Here is a 16,538-nt window from a genome sequence, read left to right as displayed (position 1 = left end):
CGTTGCAGAGTGAAAATCTCATTCTGGAAACACCCCTAACCTAAGGCTAAGCCATGTCTCTGCAATATCCTTTCTTTCAGAAGTGCTAGTTCTGCAAGGTTCGCAGGAGTAAAGTTTGGAAGGTAGGAGACAAGTACTGGCAGAAGTAAGGCATTGAGGACGAGGCGTGAGTCATGCTTGGGTAACACAGAAGGTAGAGCACTTGCCCGCGAAGTGCAAAAGTGACGAGTTCGAGTCTCGGCCCGGCACACAGTTTTAATTTCCCAGGAAGTTTCATACCAGCGCACTCTCCACTGCAGAGTGAAAATCTCATTCTGTTACTACAATTGTGAAAACGAAAACTAAACAAATAAATGCACTGAAGATAGCTAAAAAATGCTGAAACACGTATGGATGAAAACAAAACTATAGTGCTGTTTTGCGTAAGGCAGGATTCCTCTTCCACTTTCTTAGCAAGCACAGAGATAAGTAGACTTGCAATATACACAAGGTTATTAATCCTGCCTGTAGTTTCGACTTTATCACCTGGCACCACCTGGACCAGTATAAAGGGTGAAGACCACCAGCGATTCCTCATCTAGATTCAAAAGAAATGATTATCTAGCAACGTAAGGTAGGGTGCTGGTTGGAACATGTAAAACGAGGAACTGGAACTTTGTCACATCATGCAACGCGTCGGAATGTACATAGAACCGTTAACGTACCCGCTCTCATAGCTTACTGTAAAAAACTGCTGGGACATCAAACCCACATCCACCAAGAAGCTATGTTTAGAATCTCATCAGGTTCCCTCTTTATGTGCAGAACGTCCATCCCCTAGTTTTCGTCGTTTTGTCACACGACAATGAGCTATTGCATGACAGTGCGATTCGTTAAACTGCATGCACGGATGTACTAACGGCGCAGTGCACAAAAAGAACTGGACGTGTCAAGCACATGTAGGACGGCTTCCCAATGGAAATGAACACGTCAATTTGCTGTTGCCGTTGCAAGCATCTGATAATCAAGCTGCTGTTGCTGCTCGCGCGTATGCTGTACGATACCCTCAAAGGCGCCATTCCAATACGAATATTTTTCGTCGCCTGGAGCAACGTCTTCAGCCACAAGTAATGGACAGACATCGAGTGGACTAGACGTATTCCACAAACAGACCAGTTGATACTTGGAAACATTCACCTATGATCCAGCATTGTGACATGGTCTGGCGGATCTAGCTACACCCGTGAATGTATTTTCAACCTCTATAACAACCATTATTGGTCTGAACACAATGAACGTGTCATCCAAGAAGGAGGCTTTCAGGTTCGCTTTGGAAATAAACTGTGCGCTGGAATCTTGAGAGGAGGGCATTCGGACCCTTACCTGTTGTTGCACAAGTTGAATGCGCCGAATTATGGTACGTGTCCTTGCAGTACTTCTAGATTATATACTAGTCAGCTTACTTTCAAAGTATGCTGATAAAATAGCTCCATATTTAGCAATTGTATACAACCGCTAGCTCATAGAAAGATCCGCACCTAAAGACTGGAAAGTTTCTCGGGTCACACCAATACCCAAAAAGAGAAAAAGGAGTAATCCGCTGAAATACAGGCACACATCACTAACGTCGAATTGCAATAGAGTTTTGGAACATATACTGTACTCGAACATTATCATGTATCTCGATTTACTGACACATAGTCAACACGGATTCAGAAAATATCATTCTTGTGAAACACAACTAGCTCTTTGTACTCATGAAGTAATTAGTGCTATTGACAGAAGATGTCAAATTGATTCCATATTTTTAGATTTCCAGAAGCGCCTTCTCACCAAACTGCGTGCCTACGAATTATCGACTCAGTTGTGCGACTGCATTCGTGATTTCCTGTCAAAAATGTCACAGTTCGTAGTAATAGACGGAAAGTCATCGAGTAAAGCGGCTTTCCCCAAGGAAGTGTTATACGCCCTCTATTGTTCCTGATCTACTCGTATATTAACGACATAGGAGACAATCTGGGTAGCCGTCTTAGATTCTTTGCAGATAATGCTGTCGTTTACCGTCTTGTGAGGTCATCTGATGATCAAAACGCCTTGCAAAATGATTTAGATAAGATATCTGTATGGTGCGAAGAGAGGCAGTTGACCCTGAATGAAGAAAAGTGTGAAGTTATTCACATGAGTACTGAAAGAAATCAGCTAATACGCGATAAGTCACACAAATCTGAACGCTGTAAATTCAGCTAAATGATTAGGGATTACAATTACAACTAACCTAAATTGGAACGATCACATAGATAATATTGTGGGTAGAGCATACCAAATACCACGATTCCGTGGCAGAACACTTAGAAGGTGCAACAGGTGTACTAAATAGAATGCTTACAACAACCTTGTCAGCCATATTCTGGAGTATTTCTGTGCAGTGTGGGATCCGCATCAGGTAGGACTGACGGATGACATCGAAAAAGTGCAAAGAAGGGCAGCCCGTTTTGTATTATCGCGAAATAGGGGAGATTTTGCCACAGACATGATACGTGAATTTGAGTCGCAGTCATTAAAACAAAGGCGTTTTTACTTGGGAGGAGATCTTCTCATGAAGTTTCAATCGCTAGTTTTCTCATCCGATTGCAAAAACATACTGTTGGCACCAACCTACATAGGGAGAAATGATCATCACTATAAAATAAAACAAATCAGGGCTCGCACAGAAAAAATTAAGTACTCGTTTTACCCATGAGCCTTCCAAGAGTGGAACGGTAGAGACACAGCTTGAAGGTGGTTCATTTAACCCTCTGCCAGGCACTATATTGTGAATAGGAGAGAAATCACATAGCTGTAGATGTAGAACACGTTCTACTTGGTGCTGGGTGACAGCTATGCTTCAGCATGATGGTGCACTGCCGCACCTTGGTATGAATGTGCTTAACTATCTAAATGAAGCGTTTCCAGGAGAATAGATTAGTCATGTAGGAACAACTTTCTGTCCTCCACAGCCCCAGGACATTAATACACCAGCTTTTTTTTTCTGAGGACACTTACAGGAATAAAATGTATAGTACTGCATCCACGGATGCACATGAACTAATAGCTCTCGTGAATGCCGCTTCGGCAACAGTGGATCCAGGTGTGTTGCATAGCGTCCAGGGATTATGATCCAGCAAGTGGCGAAGTGTAAATTCAAGATGGTCACTTTGAATATCTTCTCTAAAGTGAACGTTGCTCGAACAAGTGCGTACCGGTTCTATGAAGATAAGGCCGAACAGAATGAAATTATTGTGCATAGCGTAATGTGCGATCTAGTGTAGCCTACTTATTGTGTGCCAACCGCGCTGGTATCGCGGTTCTAGGCGCGCAGTCCGGAACCGCGCGACTGCTACGGTCGCAGGTTCGAATCCTGCCTCGGGCATGGATGTGTGTGATGTCCTTAGGTTAGTCAGATTTAAGTAGTTATAAGTTCTAGGGGACTGATGACCTCAGAAGTTAAGTCCCGTAGTGCTCAGAGCCATTTGAACCATTTGAACTTATTGTGTTTTCTGTAGATCACTGGATGCAATCGATGTTGATGTATCCACTATTACTTTCTACTGGCTTTAATCCTTTCATGGACGAAACAAAGTGGCCGTTTACATCTATAAAAAGTTCAAATTACGTCTTACTGTTTAAAATTTTTTGGAGTATTTTTCCTGGGAACAGCGATCTAAATTTATAACGACACAGCAGTGGTCGCTTTCAAGTTGCTACTTCTTATTTTTGGATGACCAGTTTCGATCTACTACAGATGTCATTATCAGATGTATATTCTGTGAATAGGAATAGAACCTACTACTTGAGTTACAATCGGAATAGACATTAATATACAATAATGTAGGAAAAAGGTGCAGCTTAATATACTCTTGGTGGTAGTAGGGATCCCTGGTGTGGAGCAGGCCCGTCCCAACTGGCGTTGAGAACACTGCTGAATTCGGCTAGGCTGCCTGTAATTCAACAGTGGAATCCCCGACCATTGTCTTTGGTATAACGTCATCTGTAGCCAGTGGTCCTGAGACACGATTACATTAAGTGAAGAACATATATTAGTTGCATAATTTTTAGGAATTCGGTCTCTGAGAAAATAACGAGGATATTTTGGTTTCATAAAGAATGTTACATAATAAAAGCGGCGACAAAGAAAAGCAGTCCTTACTCAATGACAGGGCTCATTTAAACATGGGCTGCCTTCTGTAGGGCCTTCTGATAAGCTTAAATATAGCAACCTGGTAATCAAAGAGATGATATACGAGCAATTTCCGCCATTAATCAAAGATGTTACAGATTCCTATTGGCAAAAAGTACGCCAGCTAGTAAGCACTGAAATAATATGCTATCGAAGAGTATCGTCACTTGCTAACAGATGGACGTAACCATTTGCAGCTAGCGTAAAACACTTATGTAATGCGTATTTTACGTACACTGGCTGCTTGTTATTCCGTTACGTTTACCCATATATAACTGGTCTTTGTACAAGTACAAACTTAGGCACGGAACGTACTTCTTGCTAGTACAAGGTACATTTATATGTCAAGAAAACACCAGATTCCAGATTAAAATACGTTTTAGTTTCAAAGAGCGATAAAATTAATAACTATGGTAAAGAGGTGTCGAAAGAGCCATCCTGTGTGGCCAACCGATAAATATGCAAGTATAATAACATTACTTTTGCGCAGACACAACAATCATCGTTTAAGCGGCCACGTCAGTGTTTGAAACGAGTGCAGGTTCGAATACTGCCTCGGGGATAGATGTGTGCGATGTCCTTAAGTTAGTTAGGTTTACGTAGTTTTATGTCTAGGGGACTGATGACCTCAGATGTTAAGTCCCACAGTGCTTAGAGCCATTTTTCAGCACACGAGTTGGATAACTGGTGGCCCGTATGTAAATGGCTAGCATACGGAAATACGTGCAACCAGAGACACAGGGCTGCAATGGACATCAAGTCGTACTTCAGTAGGAATAGCAAGCTAATAACAGTGATGACACAGTTTACTAAATACATACACTTCACTAAATGACCACGATCAGAAATTTCGCGGAATTACAGCTACCACAGAAGATTCCCGATAATCATTCTTCCGACGCGCTATTCGTGAGTGGAACAGGGAAACGAGTACGGTTAGTGGTACTGCAAGTATACTACTCCATACACCGTCAGGTGTCTTGCAGAGTACTGACGTAGATGAAGGCATTTAAGTGGCCGCTAGTAGCTGACAGCATGGCATAAAAGTCCGATGAGAATGAAGTCGTAGTTCAGATCACATCGCAACGATTTTTTATTTTTTAAATTCCTGATATGTTAACAGATGCAAATGGTAAATAAGAAGTACTGAATCATATTTTTTAGAAAAATAAGTTTTTTATCATTAACCACTAACGAGTTGAAAATCGATACACTTGGGAAACGAGTTATAAGCGTCAGTAATAGCGATTAGTCTCTAGAAATGAGGTAGCAGTTTATTTTCTACTTGATGTTATGCATTTTGGTATAAAGTTTAATTTATTTTGTATATTCGCACTTTCATGTCAGTAATTAAAAACAGAAATATATTACTTTTATGAGAAATTAAGAGCAATCTCGAAATGTTTTGTACCAGCGGTTGAGAATCTTCAGATTTTCAAGAGCGTCATTTTCGTTCTTTTGAGAATTTCATCGTAATGCTTTCGAAACTTGTTGGCTGCGCGCTAATATACAGATGCTATAAGTACGATTAAAAAAAGTGAGGTCTCCCTAGAAGCCGAAATAACTGAGACCACTTTATTCTGATCTTGTGTTCATTTAAACTTAATAAGTTGCAGTGTTGATCAAATTATGATTTGTCTGAAAATACGAATTTTTGGTAACTGCCTGCTTCGGTATTTTCGAAGACCGTGTAGTAGATTGTGATGGTATCTACACAGTGTGTGGTCACTAATAGATGCTTTTGTCTAAACTATGTGATCTATTTTCCAGTGACAAGCAAGTCCCGACAGAACGGCGTCTGTAAGGCTCTCTCGGTTTTTTGCAAACTGATGAAACGGCTGTTCCACTGCTCGTTCTGCTGCTGCTGTGCTCGCCACACACTAAACGCTGATGGACTGCCCGCGCATTGAAACAACTGCTGACGCCAGTTATCCTGAACAGATAGCACCCACATCTTATGTGCCGTTTATTTTGAATGCATTTTGTTTCTTTTGTTTTGTACATTCAAGCTTATGTTTCATTGTTGGTACGATTTTTAACACGTTAGTCCTTTTTTCTTTTTGTGTGATTAAGTAACCCTCATTTCTAACGTTGAGAACCTTCCTATTGCAAGACATTTTCATATATTTCACATTATTTTACTAAATTCGTTTTTGTATCGGTTTGAACAAGAAATTACCCCTTTGAGACATACGGTAATGACGTATAATCATCACCTCTAGCCTCCTTAGTAGCTTCACTCTCGTTAACGGCCTTATATTTTAGGGGAAGTCTCTTCCATCACGCTGCATCCAGTTGACGCTACTCGCTGATGAATAGAGGCCGTAGAGCTACCAAACGGTTTGTCTCCTGATTTTTCATACACCGTGCCAAACAGGCCCTGATGAGATAGAGACCGTGTGATTTCGCGGGTCATTCGAGGTATGATAGCGTGATTGAGTGTTCACTAATCACATATGCGAACAGGACTGTGAACGCGGCTGTAGCGATCTTGAAAGACTGGTGTGTCAACAGCATACTCAGCATGTAATTGTAGAAGAAAGGCAACAATTGGCCACTCACAATTCTATCTTATGTTTCAGAAATGCTTTGTGAAAGCCTACGACTGTGAAAACGGCAGATTTATTCTGAAGAAGGGCATGAAATGGATCAGGTAAAGCGATCGGAAATTCATTCACAGTACAAAGTATTTGAAGTAAAAATATTGAACATAAAGAAAATGACTGAGTGAATTTCGTCAGATTGTTCAAAATGGTTAAAATGGCTCTGAGCACTATGGGACTTAACATTTATGGTCATCAGTCCCCTAGAATTTAGAACTACATAAACGTAACTAACCTAAGAACATCACACAACACCCAGCCATCACGAGGCATAGAAAATCCCTGACCCCGCCGGGAATCGAACCCAGGAACCTGGGCGTGGGAAGCGAGAACGCTACCGCACGACTTCGTCAGATGTTCCGACACTATACTTCTATAACAATAGTCTCATATAGCAATAAGCACCATTGTAAATATATATAAGCAACTTTAATGTTCCAGATTATTAAGATAAGTACCCTCTGTACAAAAGAGTACAATACTCTCTGGAAATCCTATAGTATTATCTCTGTTCACTACTTCCAAACTTCGACACTAATTATGTATAAAAATCGGTAATCATTCAGAAAAAACATGCATAAATGAGAAATATAAAAAAAAGGACAATGATAGATAGCGCCTTATGAAGTGTTGTACAGTGAAGTGGAGACCATTGTACTACACAGCAACAAAGGATCTTTTTTTGGTCTTGTTATTAGGACATCACGTAAGGATTATAAAAAAAATATGTAGTGGAACTGTAGAATATGAGGCAACAAATAGGATGGATGAAGGGCGGTTTGCACATAAAAAAATGGAACAATGACACAAAAACAAGATTAAAACCAAAACTCGGAAAACGATATACAATAAAAAGTTTGTTTACAGATGACCAACGTTTAAAAATTATAATGAATGAAAAGGTCCTGGGTAATTGGGAAGAAAACTTATTAAAGAAGATGACCAGAAAATGTGATAGATTCATGTGGTCTCCTCAGGCCATAAAAGAAGAAAAAAAGAACAGCCCATAATCAGCTGTAACTGCAAGTTTTATTATATATATTGCTGCAAAAATCGCAGAACCTCACATACCAAAAAAGATAACGGAAACATACATAGCACACAGAAAAAAGGCGCTTGAAAATGGGAATTGTTACCTGAAACGCGTCGTGCTAAATAAAAGTAAAAGATAATCTTGACTTATAGCAGGAAAGTAAGTTATACACATTGCCCCTGAAAATGGTGGATTAATTATCGAGCCGGCCTGGGTGGCCGAGCGGCTCTAGGCGCTTCAGTCCGGAGCCACACTGTTGCTACAGTCGCAGGTTCGAATCCTGCCTCGGGCATGGATGTGTGTGATGTCCTTAGGTTAGTTAGGTTTAATTAGTTCTAAGTTCTGTGGGACTGATGACCTCAGAAGTTAACTCCCATAGTGATCATAGCCATTTGAACCATTTGAAATAAATATCGGGGTTCGTGGCCGTAGTAGTCTGAACTAATGGGTCCTAGTCGCGGTAGTAAAATCATACTCAAAGCGTCAGAAAACTATCTGTGATCCGAATTACACCCTCCACGCACTACTGGTGAAGCTCCTCGTCAGGCCGTTGGTGCATTCGATACATTGTTGAGAACGAACTGCATTCACTGAAAGCGACCGTTCCTATCGTGTTTGAAACCAAATGTCACTCGATCTTTTTAGAAACACTATTGTTAAGTATTCTTAAACCGTGTTATATATCTGCGAATCGTACGCCATATCCTGTACACGCGCTATAAAATCCATGCTGGTAAACGAACAAATAGGGAAACTTAATTCACGGTATTGTACGTGCACTTCCAAATGCAATGACTCCTTTCAACCGTATTGTCATGCTTCGACGTCGACCATTCTTACTATGGTGATTCCACACAACGTACTGACACATGCACGCTGCCTTACTGCCATGAAGTACGTCAGCGGTGAAAGGTCATATGGCTGCCAGATAACAGTTGGACACTATCTATAGCGCTCCAAAGCGGCCAGTGTGCTCAGTTAAGAGGGCGACAAATACTTCATACAGTGAGCTTATGCTGGGTGTTCCTAAAATGAGTGGTGAGAGGACTTGTATAGTCGGTCACGACATGCAACGTTCAAGTAGTATACCATGTCTATCCTTTAACGATCGGCGCTAAGCGTCTTTCAACGGCGTCGCGCGCTGCCTGACATGTAGGCATTCGATTCACCGTCCCAGTCGACTTGGTAACAGGTATTCCGATCGGGACAACAGCATGTAGTTTCTTTCGACAGTTGCTGGAAGGCGAACGCTTCGCGTTGTCACTGCTAATGCTCATTTATTACTATGGCACACAGAGGTCGGTAATTGTGCACACACTGCAGGGTCTGGTTTTCCCGGTGTCAGTGTGTCAAAAAACGGGGTCATTCTTGTGTTGGTTACTGTGCGGACAGGGGGGGAATGGAGCTCATTTGTGGGAGGAAAGTGCTGACACATAGTGTGCTTACGTCGTAGCGGATAGAAATACTTCCACTGCTCGTGCATTTGAGGCCTACATCGAAACGCGATGCACACATTTTGTGATACAGGTGCTAACACTGGACGGATGCAGTCGTCAACCCATAGTGCGTACGACAGAGTTTGAACAATATAATTTGCCACTGCTACAAGACACGCCCTAACAAGCTCGCGGAGTGTTGCTCGAGAAATACCACGGTCTGGTGTTTGTATGGAATGAAGATGATTTGCACCATTACCGTCTTCAGAAACTTAAGGCCCTTAACCCAGAAGATTTCCCGTCGTATTTACTTTCGCCATGTTCCTTCAACACGTCCCCCCACAGCCCTTAGAAGAAGTTCCGCTGAGACTACGTCTTATAGTCTTATGTGGTTTCATCTTAACTGGACAGCGACAGATTTTCAACTGTATCTTAGCAATCACACTGATGTAAGTTTAGAACAACAGGGGATCAGTCGCGTTGGTCCTTTACCATGGCCAGACTGGTCACCAGGTACGACACCAAAGGACTAGTTCTTCTGGGTCAAAGTGAAGAGCCTAGTTTAAACATCTCCGGTCGATATCCTCATAGGCTTGCATACTAGGATTGTCGCTACCACATAAGCAACACGCCATAGTTTTAGGATTCTTGACAGTGTACGGAGCCATAGAATCTGTCGTGACCCTGCTGGACATCATTTTGAACAACTGCCACATGTGAACTGTTTACATAGACAACATATTCAGTACTCATTGATGAAAGCGGAGTTACATCATCTCGGGGTGGTTCCATTACCCTGAGTTTTCATTTGCACAGTTTTTCGCTGATTGCACATGCCAGCACACATTCCACAGTTGTGGAAGTCTTTTTTTCAGAAATTAAGGGTTAAGCTGAAAAAACAAATTATAGAAAATTAACTGCTGTGAAAAAAACCAACAAATCATAATTATATTGTTACTTTATAATATTTACCGTATACCAAAATAATTTTGTGGTGGAGGCCGATATCGTTCCTACAAGTTCTTTTAAACGTGATGTACACTAAATGACTAAGAGAAGTAGTATCGTTTGATTTGCACTATCGGCCATCGTTGTCAAAAAGTAACCCCCCACGTAAGATCCGTAGTGATTTATATTTAAAACAAGAATGAATGTACCCCTGAATGCGGCAGATGACAGAAGTAAATTTGTTGTATTAATTCTGAGCAATTACATTTCCTCACGGAGAGGCAGTTTACAAGATCCAGGTGAGACTGATTCGGGAATATCTTAAACCCTACACCAGTTAGACTCATGGATGGCATTGAGAAGACTGAAAGACGAGGTACACGTACTGTAGTTTTTAGCGATAGTGTGTCACACAAATGATCAACAGACTACAATGAAAGACACCGAAAGAACAATGATGTGTTTTGTAGTCCGTAAAGTCGAAATTCCTAAAGGCCCCATTCCAATACGACAAAAAATCTGGCTTAGATTGAGAAGTGCCATCAATATTTCTAGTATTCAAAAAAAAGTCGTAGGTTGCACCGTGTTCTTTTGCCCTGATAGGGCATCACCGGGCGAAACTCGCCGTTCTTGAGTTATTAAATAACATTGTGCAACCTACGACCCTTTTGTTAAATAGTAGCAATAGAAGGTTGCTGTACCACATGGCAAGACAGAATGGTATTATTTTTAATAACTTTTCTGTTTGGGATACAGTTCGAGAAAGTGTGGATGAGGAGGTGACGGGGTAGGGTTGTTGCTCTCCGCCGTTCGTCGTATACTACGGAATCAAAACTGCAAAATAAAAATTTAAAAGTAAATGTGACTCATAACTGCTTCAGATATTATAATAATCACAGGACACTGAGAGACATATTAACTTTTGTTAATTATATGCTAGCTTTGTCAACATCAACGTAAGCTATACCATCTTCAAGCAAAAGCCACCACCAGAACTTTATTATATGTGGAAGCGTAAGCATTTATGGCAACAGCAGGTTTCTACCTTTATTTACTGCATATCATGGTGGTGCCCAGGAAGAAAAATGAAATTTTCTGATGATTTTGTCTTAATGCGGTTTGAGTTGGACGGAATTTATTACAATATTAGAATTACTGTAAAATTACCATAAAATACTGACATTTCTGGACGCGAGACAGAGCGAAAACTGTGTTCTTAAGGATGCTATAGCACATCCTGGAAGGGAACTAGGAACTTTAGGAAGACTGGTGACGCATTTTGCAAAATGGCAGTCTGTGTAATTTATCAGGAAGTGGTGCCGAATCTGTGATCGAAAACAGTGCTATATTCACTGCACGGTCATTTGGAACGAAACCTGCATTGAAGAACCAATTTCTTACTCTCAATAAGATGGCGAAAGAGGCACCAACAGAACATCGTGAAGGTGTCGGAACATTTTTTGTGTAGTTGGGCGAATTTCAGTACGTGAGTGATGTAATACGCGCTACCACGTGAACCCTTGCGGACTGCTGTGAAAATTTGGATATGAGTAATATTGAAAATATTATTAAATTGATTGTATTACACTTTCCAGTACGCGATTTGGAGAGTATACTTCCATCATTAAATTGATATACATTAGATAAGAAGGTATGGTATATAAATGTTGCATACACTGTAGTACAGTCTGGTAGCGTAAGACGAAAAATCTCCGTGCAAAACTAAATATTGTCTAATTATTTTGCTTATATAGGTGAACAGTAGTATATTATAAACAACACATTCCACCTAGACTATCATTAAACATATTTTTTCACAATGGCGATATCGGCGTATTATCCCACACTCAAGTGATAGCTGTCCAACATCATTGTATTACACCAGTTCAACTTTAAGAACACATTCTGTTCACAATACCTTCCACATCTGCATCAAAACTCAGCAAACCATCTGACACTGTGTGGCGCAAGGTTCTTCGGGTACCACTATCTGCTCCCTTTTTCCTTGTTCCAATCGCGTATAGAGCATGGGAAGAACAATTTTCAGTAAGCCACTGATTTTGCTCTAATTTCGCGAATTTTCCCGTTGTGGTCGTTACGCGAGATGTATGTAGTTGGAAATGATATGTTGTCCGACTTCTCCTAGAACGTGTTGTCTCGAAGTTTGAATGGCAAACCACATCGTGATGCACACTAGTAGCATCTGCCTCTGGAGTGTCCTGAACACCACTGTAACGCTCTCGTTCGAACTAAACGAACTGGTGACGAAATGCGACGCTCTTGGTTGGATCTTTATCTCTTCCACCAGTCCTGCCTTATAAGGGTCACGAACTGACGAACAGTACTCATGAATCGATGCAATAACCGCCTTGTAAACCAGTTCGTTAGCGGATGAATTCCATTTCATTGAGATTCTCCCAATGAATCTCAGTCTGGCATCTCCGTTTCCTTCTATCTGTTTTACGCGGTTATTCCGCTTAACGTTACAGTTACAGGTTACAGTACGCTTGTTCGCCCACTGCTTGAATACTGCTCAGCAGTGTGGGATCCGCACCAGGTAGGGTTGATAGAAGAGATAGAGAAGATCCAACGGAGACCAGCGCGCTTCGTTACATGATCATTTAGTAATCGCGAAAGCGTTACGGAGATGATAGATAAACTCCAGTGGAAGATTCGGCAGGAGAGACGCTCAGTAGCTCGGTACGGGCTTTTGTTAAAGTTTCGAGAACATACCTTCACCGAAGAGTCAAGCAGTATATTGCTCCCTCCTACGTATATCTCACGAAGAGACCATGAGGATAAAATCAGAGAGATTAGAGCCCACACAGAAGCATACCGACAATCCTTCTTTCCACGTACAGTGGGAGACTGGAATGGAAGGGAGAACCGATAGAGGTGCTAAGGGTACCCTCCGCCACACACCGTCAGGTGGCTTGCGGAGTATGGATGTAGATGTAGATGTAGATGAACGTCGTTCCGCATAGTAAATTTATGCTTACATACTTGATCTAACATTTTCTTGTTTCAGTGAAATGCTACGTTCTTTTATATAAATAATTGAGAATCCTGCTTTATGTTGTTTTTTCTGGTCTTCAGTTCGAAAACTCATTTTATGCAACTCTCCATGTTATTACATCCTGTAGAAGCTTCTTCATCTCCGAATAACTACCGCAACCCTTATCCATTTGAACTTGATTACTGTACCTTTGTACTAGTCTCCCTCTGCGGTTCTTATAACCCCCCCACACCCAACACACACACACACACACACACACAAACACCCACACACTTTACTGCAAAACTGAACTGATAATTTCTTGCCGTCTCAGAATGTGTTCTATCAACCGGTCCCTTATTTTTGACAAGTAATTCCACAAACTTCTCCGGCCCTCCGCCAACCCCCACCCCCCACCACCATAAAAAAAAGAACAAAATAAAATATTCAGTGTCTCGTTACGCGATCTGTCAACATCATATTCAGCATTTATCTGTTGCACAACACATCAAAAGATACTATAGTCATTTTTCTGAACTGTTTATCGAACTCATTTCCCTTCCGTACAAGGCTACACGGCAGACTTTGTAGCATTTAAATTTGTATTCGGTGTTAACAAACTTCACTTCTTCAGAAAAGCATTTCTTGTCACTGTAAGTTTGCATTTTATATCCTTTCCACTTCGTCCTTTATCAGTTATTTTGGTACACAAACATCAAAGCTCATGTACTAACATTAATGTCTTGTTTCCTAATGTTATTTCCTAACCATCATGTAACTGAGTTGGACTTTACACGAAGTTGCCATGTAGATTAAAAGTAACACATTATATAAAGGTTTGTTCAACTAAAAATAAACACATTTATTAACAAAAAATTTTTCAAGGTCTGAAGACGGCAGCGAAGTCTGCCGAAAACGATTATTTTTAACTAAAAAAATTTTTATGTCATCTTGTCTTTGGGTAGTTTATGGAATGTACTCTTCAAGTAGAACAGGACGTACAGCAATTCTTACTGCTGTCACCAGAGAAGGGCGCAATAGATCGAAAATAGTAATTCGGAATATAAGCATTTAATGACAGTCCAAGTGGAAACTGAAATTTACAAAATAATACAGGACTAGGCACACATGTAAAGACAATAAATAAATACACCTTTAAGTGATCTCAGGCTCAATCTCGAGTAGTATTTATATGACATATTGTACATTGAACAAATAAAGTAGCAAAATATGGCATACTAAGAGTTAACAAGTACAAAGAACCTATTAAAATACTAATTCTGCTTACAATGGTAAATTTTATTGTTATTACTACCTTCATAATATTCAGCAGTTCGTGCGCGCCCGCATGTGTGTGTGTGTGTGTGTATGTGTGTGTGTGTGTGTGTGAGAGAGAGAGAGAGAGAGAGAGAGAGAGAGAGAGAGGGGGGGGAGAGAGGGGGGAAGGAGAGAGAGGGAGGGAGGGAAAGAGATGGTGGGAGGGAGGGAGGGGAGAGATTAAACGACTTTTTTTTTATGGAGACTAGGCGCAGTACGTGAATACAGGGGGGTGGCAAAAATATGGAAGCTGCAAAAGAACAACACGTTACCATGCCTAATATGGTGTAAGGAAGCGGTTGACATTCAAAGCAGCTTCTAGTCATCTCAGATTGGATAAATACAGGTCCTGTACAGTTTTCAAGGGATTTTAACACAATTCTCCCTGCAAAATAGTACCAAGTTCAGGTAACTATGATGGAGGCGAATAACGATCACTCGTTCTTCTCTCCAAAGCAGGCCACAAAGGCTCAATAATATTTTGACTGTTTTAGAGGAGGAGATGTGACAATTCCTTCTAGTTTTCACAAACCCCGTAGTGGTTGGTGCTAGGTGTGTGAACAGGGACCCTGTCTTCTTGGAACACAGCGTCACTACTGAGGAACAAACGTTGTATCAGCCAAAATGGACACGCAGTCCTTGTCAGTAATGCGACCTCCCAGAGTAACGAGAATGGTAACGCTATAATGACGGATCTAAGGTGCTGCGAAATGATTCAAATTAATTATGAAAGGTATTTAAATTTTGTTTGTGTTACTAATTGCAAGTGCGCATTTATGGCACCACAATCTTTTCTTTTATCGATGTTAAACATTGTCTCTTATCTGCAAGAGTCATTTACAACTACAATTTGCTTTCTTTATAAGCAATATTGTGGTGTGACTTGTTACTTGACAGTAGTTTGTGTCCGATTTTCTCAGATATTAGGAACGGCCTCCCGATAGCATGTTTTTGAGATATTCATTTGTTTGGCACTGATGTTTTTCGCCTATCCTCACGTTTGTTCCAGTGCTACACATTTACTAATACTTACGAGATCAATGAGTAGTTGTTTGTTGCGTGGTAGTGCTGTGAGTGCGTGGCAGTTTAGTTTAAATCTACGGAGATCGTTTTTAATGACTTTTGTTGTGTCTCGCCAGTGGCATTCCTGTTTCAGGTGGTTTGAAAACGTTGAGCGGATTTTTTCTGTATTTCAGTGGCCTGATTTGTGCTTTGTGCCTTGTTTCAAAGGCGCTTTTTCTGGTAGTTACGCAGGCGGAATATAAATACGTTAACTAATAGTAATTTTGACCTCTTTGACAACACAGGGGAGAACTTAATGAGCTTAAATGTAAGTTTTTGACCTCACTATACTTTTTACTCAGTGACTCTTTACAGATAAATGTTCCAATACTAGTCAGATTATTCTATACATTTTACTTATTATTCCATCGATGTTATTCTGCGTACTTTTCCAAGTCGATGCCAAATATTATTCTTCATAGTCTGTGAGATGTTATAAAGAACACTTTCAGTCGCGTATTCAGCTTTCGAAACCTCTCGTGATATTATCAGAAGCAACACTCATAAACAATACGTAACTGTGTATCTATGTTTGTATAAAAGAGAATGCTACGACTTCAAATATTTGCACACAGAGACAGAGGCAGCTGCGCTTCATCGAGTACCACAGGCAGCTGATCCGTTGTTGCAGCGATGCTCTTTCAGAACAGAAAGCTTCTTTAATCCAGCGCCGTAGTAATGCGCCAGTCGGAAATTGAATCGGAGCTCTTCGGAAAGCGAGCGTCAGCCAACGGTCGTAATCCGCAGCGAGCGCGTATTTTGCGCACCGAAATTCACGCAGCAAATAATCACAGTGTTGCGATGGAACACACCCGAAACGCGAGGAATCCTCTCTAAAGAGGGAATTCTGCACCATAATATTTTAAATTAAAATTTCTTTTCATTAGGAATAATTATCCACCAACAGTGTATGCGCAATGCATTATCAGTCTCTATCTGAACTGAATGT

At 40.9% G+C, this 16,538-nt stretch overlaps 1 protein-coding gene across 1 annotated transcript in view; it reads right to left on the bottom strand.

Annotated features, from left to right (window-relative positions):
* LOC126355430 (uncharacterized) overlaps positions 1–16,538 on the bottom strand; it is a 1,825,973-nt gene that overhangs the window by 1,030,252 nt on the left and 779,183 nt on the right. The window lies entirely within an intron of this gene.

The sequence above is a fragment of the Schistocerca gregaria genome, chromosome 3 (assembly GCF_023897955.1).
Source record: "Schistocerca gregaria isolate iqSchGreg1 chromosome 3, iqSchGreg1.2, whole genome shotgun sequence".
Taxonomy (NCBI): Eukaryota; Metazoa; Arthropoda; class Insecta; order Orthoptera; family Acrididae; genus Schistocerca; species Schistocerca gregaria.
This window is presented reverse-complemented; position numbering and strand designations above follow the sequence as displayed.